The sequence below is a fragment of the Gymnogyps californianus genome, chromosome Z (genome assembly GCF_018139145.2).
Source record: "Gymnogyps californianus isolate 813 chromosome Z, ASM1813914v2, whole genome shotgun sequence".
In the NCBI taxonomy this organism is placed as follows: domain Eukaryota; kingdom Metazoa; phylum Chordata; class Aves; order Accipitriformes; family Cathartidae; genus Gymnogyps; species Gymnogyps californianus.
In genome coordinates, this window is record NC_059500.1 from 25,152,679 (window position 1) to 25,165,935 (window position 13,257).

The following is a 13,257-nucleotide window of genomic DNA, read 5'->3' on the forward strand; positions in this document are numbered from 1 at the left end:
AACATGGAAAGATTGTTTGAAATGTAAATATTTTGAGAAACATCTTGCTATTGAAAAACATTTTGTCTGCAATAATAAACAGCTCAGTGTTACCAAAATATACCAGTCTGACTTTTTTTTGAATGGATATTTTTATCATTCATGACAAAAATATTTTTGAGAGAAAGTATGTTTATTTTATAAACCAAAGTTAAAAGAGAGAAATCAGGATGACACATTTGAATTGCCTGAAAGGATGGTATCTCAGTGACCTTAATAGCACCATTTTGGCAGATGCAATTCCATTTTGTAGAAGATTTTGACTTCCAGTTTGGGAATTTCTTTTTGCAACTGAATTTTCTCTCACAAGAAAGATAATTCAACTCTAGCAAAAAAGTCCCACTCTAGCAATGACCACCCAAAATGCTGGAGAGAAAAAAAAAATATGGAGAGAAGAACAAAACCCACCACATTTGAATATCACAAAGGAAATAAATGTAGATGTGCCCACTGTAATTTCCCTTTTGGCTGTTATTGTATTTTTGCTGTTTTTTTAAAAAACTAGCATTTAAAATTAGAATTACAATTGATTTTACTTTTTAGGTGGAATTATAGTTGTTTCTTTCCCCCCCGCTTCAGATGTAATAATAAGCAATGGAAAAAGATCTTGAAGAAAATGGTCCAGTGTTTTGGATAGCAATATGATCCTACTTTTATTTCTTTGCTCTGAAAGAATTCTGGAGTATTCTTTGCAAATCAGTTATTTTCTCTATACTTTTTTTCGTAATATATAAAATAAGGATAAAGCACTTTCCAGATTGTAGAGAAGTTGTGCTGACAATTAGATTAAAGGTTATGGGCACTTATATACAAGGTGCCATACTAAAAAGCACACATGATATAAATTAAACCAAACTGCACGATGTAAGCTAGAGCTTTTTAACACACACAGTGCAGTTTTGAGACTCAAATTACTGGTGCCTGTTGACTTTGTTGAAGCATGGTACGTGTTACCATTAATAGCAGAGGTAATGTCACAAACAGTCATCTCTTACTGGTATCTAGAGGGTCTGCATGATTATGAGTCTATGAGGATGAAGATAAGATGTATATGTGATTTTCTTATCGGTGAAGGCTGTAGAGCTGTTACCTTTAAATTATGATTAATATGAGTAAAATGGAATGGATTAATACTAGGTTCTGTATTTGTTGTTTTAATCAATTTGAAATTGCACAAAAATTGCATTTGGGCCCAATCCTGAGATCTTCATCTTGATAGATCCCAGCTGGGATATATTTTTATAAGGTTTTTACTATTCAGCTATTATAGTGTCTTTTACCTTAATTATTTTTGTTATCAAAATTAAGTTAATTTAAGTGGTGATTATAAATACGGATGCTAAATATAGAAACTTTAATTAATGTGATTAAAATCTAGCTTCTGTGACTTTCATTTTTCAGTCCAGAAACTGTGATTAAGGGAGTTTGCATACAGTCAAAATGCTGAAGTCAGTGCAGAGTCCACAAAACAGTCAGTTTGCCTTTTATTAGTACTATTTATTAGTACTATATATTAGTATTATGCCCTGTCAGAGATTTTTATTCTGAACAAAGGCTGTATTGAGTATTGTTATATAGTGTGAATCCACTACATATAGGCTTCTCCAGCAGTACTTTGTTTTCTCATATACTTGCAGTCTTTTACTTCCAGAGATCAGTGCTTTGCTTGAGATATCTCCTTAATAGACATGATCAAATATTGCACCAGGGAGGATAATTTTGTCCCTGCTGCCACAACTACTCATGATTTGGCATGTCTCGCCATCATCTTTTTATCATCTTTTATCATCTTTTCCATTATCTTCCAGATCTTCTATATCCTAGTATGCTTGTCTACATACATTGAGTTTGTTTCAGCATAAGGGTGAAAAGGGTCAGTCCTCTAGACTCTTAGTATGCACCCCTTTACTCTGCTGAGAACACTGTATGTCATTATTTGTGGCACCCTGCGCATCTCTACTGGACTGCACAGTCTGAGAAGAAAGGAACTCAATGATATTTTGAGATCCTTTGCACTCTTATTTCCTCTAATTTTCTATTTTCATTTCTTCTCAAAGAAGGAGGAGGGCAGGAGGAGTGTCCAAATAATCTACTCCTTTAGAAATTAGTTTAATGGATGATATAGATTATATCAAATCACAGAGAGTCCTGTGCAGTATTTACAGATGTCAAAATCTGATATGTTACCATTGTTCTCAAGATTTAGTTAAAACAAAAGCAAAAATATCATTCAAGCTTTACTCCTCTAACACATGCTGAATTCGTAAGATGTCCAAATCAGGCATATTTACATTGCTTCAGTACAGTACAACACGATCCAATACAACGCATTAAGTTTTTAATATTCTACTGTTAATGATCACATCTGTGTGTATTATTAAATCTGTGAATAATATACCAGCTGGCACTATCCAACTATTAGTCCAAATAATTGATTTTTAAATTAACCTTTCTATTTTTCTTATGAGTTTATGCTGTGAACACAAACTTTCTTTCAAATTGCATTTCTGTAGCTATTGTATCCTCCACTTTCTGATAATGCCATAAATTGCTCATGCGTTTATTATTTAAGCTTAGCAACATAATTCCCTGATGATGTTTTGCCCATGTAATATATATCTCATATTTACATAAAATTACATGTTTTGTGAAATGCAGTTGCTATGAAATCTGAGTATATCCAAACTAAATTTGCTGATATTTGTAAATTTTGCAATTTTGTCAAATTATCCTGCCAAGATGTTGTTTGAAAGCTTTATTTGCCTGTAAAAATATAGGAAGAAACTTGAGGTTGATTACCACTTCTCATGGATTTATTATGCAATAATTACTTAATAACTGTACTTAATAATATTCAACTTTGAATTTCTGTGGTACTCTACTTGGGTAAAATGATTCCAAATCCCTTCATTTATGAAATACACAATTTTCTTTATTTTTGTTTAGATACATTGAATTAACAAGGAGCCTAAAAGTACAGAAAAGTTTCTCTTTTATTTTGAAAACAGAGGAAAAGATATGAGAGATGTTCTTTGATATCTTTTCCAGGTAATCCATTGAAATTGGTAGCAGAACGTAAAGCGCAATCAATAGAAGTTCCAAATCCCACCCTCAGTGCTATACCATAAAGCACAATTAAGTAATGATGCTTGATAGAAAATAGCATTAGTATTATCTAGTAAAAATAAACATCAAGATAGGATCGGATTTTGGTCACTGTGCTTATTCCAGGCTTTTCCACCAATCTATCTGGGCAGTTCCAATCAAAGCAAAGCTGTTGGCCTTCATAGCCAGCAGGGAAGAATAAGAGTTGGAATTTGGTAGAAAGGATGGCTCCTTCAAGAGAAGGATGTCCCACTCGTAGTACATTTAGAAAATATGTCCTTGCTTCAAAACTTTTATTTAACGTATGCTCTGCACACAGATGTGAGGTGCAAACAAATGTAGGGAGATGGAAATATTACCCAAATAAACAAACACCACTGCTCTAGAAACATCACATTCAGAGAGATATGAGCATCCGGGATCTGTGGGCAAGAGTAAAACAGCAGGCCAGAAACTGCAGTTTTCTCATGCCAGGAGCAATCTGAGGGTTGTGACTTGTGGGAAACAAGGACTGGAAGGCTGTGATTATGTAGAACTACAGAAAGTAACTTGATAGCTTCAGCTGGAGCGTACTTTCCTTTTTCTATAGGCTGCAAAATGCAATGAGTTCTTGTCCCTTCTGTCATACCATGGAAAAACTTACCTCCAAGCAGAAAAATCCATAGTTCTCACCTTCTGAAGGCTTACCAATGGCTTAGATTTATTTTTGGTTTTAGGTTCCCCTGGAGGACTCCTACTTGAGATGTCCATGTCCTTGCCTGGCCAGGAGTGCTTTGAGCACTGGGAAGGGAAACACGCAGTGAGTCAGCACCTTCCCAGGAATGCGGGGTGCTGGCAGGGGTCTGCCAAGCCGATGCCCTGAAGCACTGTAGATCATGATCGGCCTTTGCTGGCGACATTTCCACGCAGCAAGTTAGAGATGTTCTTTTTAACAGAATCCACCCCCTCACACCACAAAAGAAAAATAAAGGAAACCAGAGCAAACCTCGGAAGAATAGCAATCCCCTCAGCCCATGCACACAGCTCCCCCGACCTCGATGGGCAGTGGGTGGCTGTGTCAAGGGCAGAATGCAGCCCTTGGCTGTCAGCTTGGAACAAAGATTTCTGTTGGCTTCTGGTAAAAGCTGTTTCCATTTAAAGAGGGGGATTTTGAGCTTTAATCCTTTGTTTCACTGCGTTGAAAAGTATAAAAGTCACAAAACCATGCAGAATGATCAAATACAATCTGGACTGAATTGAGTGTGGAGGATTTCTTTTCTTTTTTATTAAAGAAGAAAACTGATTCTTTAAAACTGTCAGGATTCTCCCCTCCCCCTAAGTAAATAATGTTAAGCTATAATAAAAACTATGTCTTTTAAAACGTAGCACTCTTACAGATGTGCATAATAAATTATTCCTGACTGCACGCTATCCCTAGATTATTTAAAACATATGTCTGTGCTGAATCTGATATTTTCTTTGGAGTGGACACAACTCTTACAGATGGCCGTGGTTGCAGAGTGTATGCTTGATACATAATTTTGGTATTTTTGCATCTAACATACCAAGTATTTAAAAATAAATTACAGATATGGGCAATAGCATTTTAGCTCTGGTTATGAGACATTTGCAGAGCACTTCATTAAAAAAGGAGCAACTGTCCCCTTCTCTCCCTCTCCCCTTAGATTTCTTACATCCTTGTCGTGGAGATGTTAACTGCTTAGCAAACCAAAACTTCAACTGTTTCAGTTTGTTCTCTGTACGAAAAGATATTTTTCAGGTCAGGATGGTTTAAAAGCTGTAGGATTAATTGTCTTTACATATAGTTTGGGAAGTTAGGATCAGCCAGCATTTGTGGTACAAAAATAAATATAAGAAATAATTAGTCAGAAAGTAATCACACAAGATAGAGAATGGTATCTGGAAGAACTGGGGCCCAAGGGAACTGAAGGTGCCTAGCACTTTCAGTGATTGCTCTGTTTCATAGGCCAAACCAAATGTTTAACACAAGATTACTGATATGTTTAATTTACATGGCCTTCTGCTGTACTCCATCTCAACTATGACAATCTATGCGTCCTTTACTTTTTGTGGGTTTTGAGGTTTTCTGTCCTTCATTTTGCAAATCCCGCACTATGTTCAACTCCTGATAATTTTGCTCTGTGTTCCTGGGCGATCTAGTAGGCCAGCAGTGTTCTAGGTTGCCAGACATTGACTACCTATTAATTGAAGACTTTATAAGAAAAAAATAATAAATGTGGTTTGTAAAAAGTAGAAGCACAGGCTGTAGGATGTATACAAATTGGTATAAATGGGTATAAAAGATCCTATATTGCCCTTTGCTCTGGATTAGACTTTTCTTTTAGAATGTTTAAAGAAAATGGAAGGTAGGCTATGTTATGTCAAATTTATATAAACTTTGCACATAAATTTGCACTTCAAAGTGAATAGACAGTGCTTTCCTATATCTACTTTTCTTATTAGCTGTAAAACACAGAGACAGAGACATCCTCCTACTGACTTGCAGTAGGCAATAGGTCATTTTAAGTGAGAGTATGGCATAATATAACCCATGCATATCAAGCTCCACATACTGTAATATCTCGGGCAGTCCAGAGAGCTCTGAATCCTATAAATATCAGAATAGGACAGCATTTTAATAATCTGATAATTCTCCACTGGCTGAGTCTTACCTGTTTTATCCTTAGCAGGGATGCCATAACTAGTACTTTTTCATGTTTTTGACAACTCTGATACTTAAACAGCTCTGATATTCACCTCTATCCACCCTAGCCTCTTTGTCTCATTCACTGCTTTGCTTCACTCTTGGGGAGTTAGTGATATGCTGTTCGTGGCTTTTGTAGATGATCATTTATTAAAGAATACACTAGTAGATCATAAAACTTTGAATATAAAAACTTTCTACTTGGTAGGTGTCTGGGCTGGTTTTCTTGTTCGTTTCTTTGTTTCAGGAATCAAACCTTCTCAACTTTCTCCTCAGGTCACTGCTTGAAGATCCATTCTTGCAGATTACTGTGGGTTGTTTGAAAGATGCTAAGCACTTCAATGTCCACCATCACCTCCTCACAAAATAATGGTAATATATTATGAGAACTTGTCAGATGTTCAAAAAGTATTTCTGAACAAAACTATATTTAGAAATAACCCCAAACTAGATGTAGTTAAGATTGTCTCTGTGCTCCCTCACTATCAATAAGCTCACTTATTGAAAACTCACATAATTTTTATCATTTCACTTCTATCTAGAGAAGTTCATTTTACTCTGGCAGTAGTATTGCTACTTGGAAATTGTAGGTTCCACACAAAGATTGTGATTGTTCATCTTCTGGGAAATAAAAATGCATAAATAAAACACGTTAAACTTACTTTGTAGGGTCCTGTTCACTTCCCAGTTAAATAATATTTTCCCATCAGTACTCTCTCTTTGTCCAGAAATGCATTCTGGTAAAACTAGCTTCATTATTTGGAAATCCCACTGTCTTTAGGGATCTATTTGGGTGGATAAAACTCATTAAAAGTCCATCTAAGCACTTTGGTTTCTTTGACACCAACACATTCAGATCAGCTCATTTAAAGAGAACCATGTCAAAATGGCTGTCTGCCTGCATTTTCTAAGCTGTATTCTTTCACAGGATTATCACTTGTGAAAGCTTCTTTTATTAACTAAAAGACCATTTTATTGCACACTTCTGTGCAGCAGTACCTATCCTCAGGTGGGTTCTGGCTCATATGGTCTGTAGAAGAGCCATAAGAGTCTTGCCACATTGTTTGTAAAACAACAACAAAACAGTCACATTTGCATTGCGTGATTTACTTCGGTTTTAGTGTGTTTTATCTTCAGGAACAGTTTCTAAAGTGAAGACTTCTATGTTTCTGTGTTCTGTTAACTTCTTTTTTTAGTGTTGTATTGTGTGGCTTCTTAACTTCTTTTACTTTGATAATGAAAGCTATTGTTTAGTACTTTTAGGAAAGTTTATTTTTACAAACTGTTTTCATGAGAAAATTACGATACAGAGTTCAAACAGAAAAATATTCCAGCATGATATAAATCTCTCTAGCAACTCTGTTTCCAAAAGCTGTTTGTCTGAAACACTGGGCTGTAGGTAAAGAACTTAGTTATCATTGGAATGCATGCACATCAAAATAAAAAATCAGAGTTTTTCAACTAGTTAGTCAGTCTTTAAAAATAATGGTTTAGCTTGAAATCTGTACAACAGATATTGTATGGGAAAGGATTTTGACTGAATTGCTTAACTTTACTAAGTTTTCTCCAAAATATTGACCTCTTTAGAAAGTCAGCTCCAAAGACTGTACATGAGAAGGACATATATTTTAGTTCTAAGAATCCGTAGAAAATAATCAGGCCAAACTGTACCATAGAAGTATTTCAGTATTTTTAAAATTCTCTGAAGCATCCATAGTCTTGATACAATGAACTTTAGACTTCCAAGATTTAGGTGCTCCCTAGGTGAATATGTTTTTTAGCAAATAAATTAATTAAAAGAGTTAACACTGGTACTATTTATGGAAGAACATTAATTTTTGGAAAATAATTTACTCCAGACTAATCCAGCAAAGCCTTTTTCTGGTTGCACAAAACCATGTATTTAAGTCCTCTAAAAGTCAATCTTGTCAACCTTTTTTCACATTTTTTTATTAATGATTACACATATAAATATTCTGTTTTCTCATTGTATCTCTAACCGGGTGAATATAATATGAATATCACAAAAATACCTTAAAGAGCTTCTAAAACTCCATCTGACTTTGTCTGGGGAAAGAAAAGGAGAATGTCTTGGGCAAGAGAGCAAGAAAAATGGCTCCTATGAACAGGATTATAGATTTTTACTAAGAGGTAAACCTTTACATGTCTAGATCAAAAGACTTAGGTAATATGATGAGATAAACAGAAATTAGATTAACATAAAGGTATATTAAAGACAGTCAAGTACGTAAACTATCTTATTGTACCTACCCCCAAATAGGTTTGTAAAACCCCACTTTTAAGGATGCAGTCAAAACTTGCCTGCTAAATCCATGACTTTCTGTCATGGTAGTGGCTACAAATCTTGAGAACAACGTGTTCTGCTTTGAGATAGTGTACAATCCCATAAACAATACATTAGTTATTCTAGAGTGCTGTGATCTGCAGTGGTTCATGTGAAACGTTATCTACAAAGGAAGTAGCTAGAACTCTTGCTTTTGTGTTTATTGCTATATATGGTAGGTCACCATTAGGGTTTGAAAATTGTGTCTCATTTCTGAATCTGATGAGCACTACTAGCATAAGTACATAGGTGTGAGAACTTCACCTTTTTCTCTGTTTTTCTATGATTCAGTCATTCAAATGTTAACAACACAAAAGTGATATGGGCATGGTTAAAGCAAATTCAGTTTTACCACTGAGTCCCTGTAAAGTGCTCTGCAGTACTTAACCAGCTTGTCTTTATCACTTCATATGTCCTCAAGTCCTCTGTTGTTTACACCATTGCTAATAAAGCCCCTAACTGCCTTATCATGGGGATTGAATCCACCACACATCTTCCTGTGACGATCTGGCACAGCTCAGTCTGAAATGTGAGATCTGTGGACAGTGGCTGGAGCAAGGTGCAAAAGTGCAGTCATTGGAGTGGGACGAAAGTCCAGTCTCAGTAAGAAACCTGAACAAGTGACTTTATGGGAAAAAGGATGATAGCAACAAGTCTATCTTCATTTTCACTATCATTTTGAACATAGTAAGAGCAAAGACACCCTGGATCACACATAAGAAATGCAGTTAAACAGGGTATCTTTCAATGAAACTCAAATCACATATGTAGCTGCTGACAGATTGGAATTAAGATTTGCAGTCACAAACTGATGACAGAAGCTGGTTTTAGCTGCTTGTGTCTTTTTCAGATCCCATATGTAATGCACAGTTTTCTATAGACTAACTACAGAAGAACAAGCAGACAATGAAAGAGTCATTAAATTTTTAAATGGTGTAACCATTGTCTTTTAGGGCATCAAAGGTTATCTGCCCATGTTTTTCTTTGTTTTGCAGTGTGTAGTCACACATGCGACTGAATACCAAAACTCCTCACATGGAAACATCTGACTGTTGTAGGAAACTCACTGCACCTTTGGGTCTGTGTAAGATGAACAGCAGGCTGGTCAGCCATGGTGCAAATGATGGTAAACATCCAGATATAGAGTTTAGCCACTTAATTTGTTGATTTTCTTTTCTCTTTTCCCTTCTTAGTCCATTGTATATTTATCTACCATACTTTTTCCATGTTGAACATCTCTCATTTTTTTAAAACCTTGTCATTTTAACATTCCATATTTTCATAGCTATTTCTTAAAATCACCATAGCAAAAAAAGACACTTTCCTATGTAATTTAGCTATTCAAAGAACATAATTGATAAGTATTTTTCTCATATTCAGCCTTTTGAAGGGTTAGGATGTGGAAGAACAATCCAAGTTTATTGATCTTTAGATTCTGTCTGAATAAAGGTTTTATTCCAGGAATTGAATTTTATTCTGAGCATCTGTTCATAAAATACACCAGTAAAAGTAATACTTCTGTGTCCAGGTTACATATTTTCCACTGTGTTTTTACACTCAACAGATGGTGTAGATTATTCACACGTAAGAACTCTGTTAAAAATGATGGTAATGGTCTAGGTTAAATGCTAAAAGGCCAAGACATTCTGAGTTAATCTTGGAAATCTGCATATAACTCATTCCGTCATGTGTCTGTATAGCAGATCGTATGATCCAGAAGGCTTTCTGCTCTAGACAGAGCGTGTGTCTCTGGTATCTGATCATACCAGAGACATAGAGAACACACCACATATCTGTGATCAATGCTGATATTCAGGAGGTGAGGCAAATATATTTTTAATTCTGATTTTCAGAATGGAAGCGGATGAAAGAGAGAAAGCTCAGTTTAAACTTAAAGTGAGGAAAGATAGCAATGAGTTTTCAATCTGGTTTAATATACTTTGAGTAACTTAATTTAAAAAGTTTGTTTTAAAGTTCCTCTTTTATTTCTTAAAAGAAAATAGAAATAAAAACATTAGGTATACCCATAAATGAATAAAAATATTAAATATTTTTCTTTAAAATAGTCTTGTACAACTCATAAAAAATATTATTTTTTACTACAAAAAATATAACTCGTGTAGGAAGCAGGAATAACAAATTTGTTTCTCACAATTTCATTTTTTTTGTAGTTGAAAATGCCTATGTGTTTTCAACATCACATGTTGGTCTCTTAATTAAGGGTGTTTTAAAAGAGATTTTTTTTTATATTTCAGCACTCTCAAATTTGCTTAATTTTATCCTTGTTCAAGGGAGGTTTGTAATCCAATAGTTTGCAATGATTTCTTTGGAGGTGTTTCAGCCATTCATGTCTGAGAGCACTGGGAGACTCTTAAATCTAAAGGCCATTTGTCTGCTGAGCATATTCACTCACTCTACACCTTAAACACTCTTGTAAAACTCTCATTGCAAAGGACAAAGGAATGTTATGTGCAGGGGTTAGCAACAGCTCAATAATTTTAAAAGAAGAGAGAAAAAAAGAAAAGCTTTCACACTGTGGAAAACATTTTTGGATCTGCATGGCTCAGGGGATTGTAACAGTATACTGAGCTCTGTTCTGGAGCTGGCTAGCATCAGGGTCAGGTCTTGGGTCCAGATAAACCATGTTTATACAACACCCCTGAGCAGGCCGGGTGATTTTCTGTTATCTTTTCAGTATGAGAATACAGACTGAAGACTAAAGGTTGCTACAGTATCTGCTTTTTTAAAATATCTCAGACGGAATATGGATCCGTACCATACAGCTAGTACTAGCTCCAACAAGGTGTCCCTCAGCTGCCTTCTCTGTTACACTGAATTCTCTGTATCAGGAATTGCAGTGCCAACAGTTGGGAGAGACGAAACTGTCCTGGGTTTATGTTTACTGGCAAGAACAAGATAAGTTCAGCAGTTGAGAAGGATGAAGTCTCACATATTTTAACTGATGAGGTAAACAGGAGTGTAGAAATGATTGTTGAACCAGCTGTGCCACATTAGACCCTAAGCCTTTTTAATGAGCAATTTATATTTGATAGACATCTTATCTTTTTTTTTCTTTTGTCATCTTTGAATGTGTTTTTCATACTGGATATACTGTTAGAGAGAAAATTAAGCAAGTTCTAGTAAATTTGATGACTTTTGTGTGTGCTAGAGATAAGAGATATAAAACAAAATACTTTTTATGGTTTTTAGATTTTATTTGGAAACCTCATTTTCATCCTCAAAGATACCTTTTTTTTCTTCTCTGATCTTTACAGTTTCTTTTAGTGAATGGATTTTCTTCTGGCTGTAATTCCTGTTTCTTTTTCTATATTAGCTTTTTCTGGGAGGATGGCCAGAAAACCTGACTTGCAAACTTCCTTTCAAAGACTGGATGTGAAAAAGTAGCTCAACTACATGGATATTGAAAGATGAGTTTCCCTGATATAAAGACAGTGAAGGTAAAGGAGTTAGGTGTGTTTATGGATGAATAGGAGTGATTTAGATTACATAAAAAATCACAGATCACACAGGCTAGGTTATTCAGATCGTCTGTAAATGTAATGACAGTTGGATGGTCACAAAATCTCTGCACAACTTGCAGTATTTGTCTGTGAGTACCGGTGAAGTACAGTAAGATGGGCTTTGCAAACTCTTGTCTAACATACAGGGATAACAGGCATGGGATTTTTTTGTTTGTAGCGGAGAACATCAATAGACTAAAATTTTTTGATATTTAATGAGATAAACAAAATCTTCATAATCAACAGCTAGGACTTCAGAAATTACGAAAAACATGTTCCATACAGCTTACATTTTCTGGCCTCTCCGGTGCATCTTTTGGGAACACGGGGATTTACAAAAGTATGCAGGGAAGTCTTGGTCTCACTTGAATCTATTGGAATAAAAACTTCACATAAGTGTCTGGGGCCACTATTTCAGGATGTGGTGTCTGTATCGACCTACAGGTCAGCTCATGTGAGTTTAATTACAAAATAAAGGTAAAAATTCACTTTATGTGTCTTTGCTCATTAGTGATGTAAGTCACCAGCTTGAAAACAGTTACCTTGTTGAAAAAGGACTTCTGAATCTAAAACTTTCTTGTATGTGTCTTATTGCTGAAAAGAGATCTCCTCTAAGTAGAACAAAAAAGTGCTCTTGAAACAAGAAATTAAAAAACACCTGGAGGAAAGATGTCAATTTGATATAATATATACTTTCCCCTTGAAACACTATTAAAATTGTCAGAAGGTTTTTCCATGCAGGTGTGAGAATATGACTGTGTAAAAAAGACTATCTGTGGTCCTAGAACTGGCATATGAGACATGAGACATTGGAGATCTGGAAATAGCTCGCACATTTTATTGCATTGCCGAAAAAAAGGTGTATAACTGCCTTGTTATTTTTGGGTGTACGTTTGTAGCTGTTGCCCATAGGGACACAGTATATTAATTACATGTGCTGCTTTGGGGAATTTTTGCTTCGCAAAATAGACGTAGTCTGTTTTAAAGTGAAAAAAGGGAGTTTTTTCCCCTCTTTTCCTCCAGTTGGCTTTATCCTTCCTTGGTTTTGTGCACCATTCAGATATAATAGAGAAGCATTACGTTGCAGGAAAAAAGTCTAATAAATCATAGAGCGCACTATGTTTCATAGCAAATATGTTCTATACTTTGGCCATTTATACAACATATAATTCATTCAGAGAGTTGTTTTGTTATGAAAAGAACTGCTAGATTTTCATCTCTCTTTTGTGTGCACTCATAAGTCTTTGAAAGTTTGAGTCCAAATTCTGGTTCTGCATTTTATGATCCCCTTTACAACCCATGTTCTTTCTCCTTTTTCCTTTTACCAAAGGCTTTTTTAACACACATCTAGAAACTAAATTTGACGTCTGACATAAAAGTTTTGTTTTGCTCAACTGTAATGAATCAATGATTTGCTATGGCTGAGTTACTTGCATAAAGGTAGGTAGACATGCTGTTGAGTTCAGTGCATGCAGAACTTTCTCTTGATTATCCAGCTGGGCTTGATGTAGGTCAGAGTCCTAAGGAAGTGTATTTTATCTTAT